Below are 896 nucleotides of genomic sequence, written 5' to 3'. Positions count from 1 at the left end.
TTTGAAATCCATAGAGTGGGCTGGAAGCTCACTGACCTATGGTCTGGAGTCAAAATTTCTTCCTCTCTAGAAAACCTCAGTTTTGCTTTCAAGGCTGTCTACTGATTGGGTGAGGCCCACCCCGTTATCAAGGGTCGCCTCCTCTTCTTAAAGCCAACTGATTGTAGGCGTGACCATGCCTACCAGATACCTTCACAGAGACTCAGATTCGCGTCGGATGAACTGATCGGATGCTATAGCATAGCCCAGTCGACACAAAAACTGACCATCACAGCGGGTTAACTGAAAAGATTACATTTTAAAGGAGAATTTCATGTATCAGTTATGGTTTTCTGATTTCCAATTCCTGCTTTAAAAAATAAAAATCTTTGCTAAGAAAAGGAGCCTGTCGTAGCTTCTGAGCGTGGGGAGTGAAGGAGAAAACAGACAAGCAGGGCTCTGATGGGGCTGTCACAGGGCTGTCACCAGCCTGGCCCCATACATGGTCGTAATTATGGTTATTATAATGGAAATTACTGTGTGAGTTGTTAATGAAGTTGGAGAAAGAGAGAAACAGAGGGAAGGAGGGAGAGAGGGAGAGACATACATTCGGGGATAGACTCAAGGCTGGGTGGGGATCACATTGTTGCTTCTCTGCGAATGCACAGGAAGCAAGGAACACGAGGCATGAGGACCGCTCTTTAATCTCTGGCTCAAGCAGAGATGTAAAATGGTGAGGGGAAATGGAGCGGAGCAGAGCAGGTTCGGGGCCCCTTGCAGATGCTAAATTCCACTGTGGGTTTTCAGGGCACGAGAGGGTCCTGGTGGGCTGTCCAGTAGGCAGTGAGCATTTGCAGAGAGGCCCCGGGGCCATCTCTACCCCCTGTAGGATGGGGGAGAGCGAGCTCAAGGAGGCG

The sequence above is a fragment of the Pteropus alecto genome, unplaced genomic scaffold (assembly GCF_000325575.1).
Source record: "Pteropus alecto unplaced genomic scaffold, ASM32557v1 scaffold7, whole genome shotgun sequence".
Taxonomy (NCBI): domain Eukaryota; kingdom Metazoa; phylum Chordata; class Mammalia; order Chiroptera; family Pteropodidae; genus Pteropus; species Pteropus alecto.
This window is presented reverse-complemented; position numbering follows the sequence as displayed.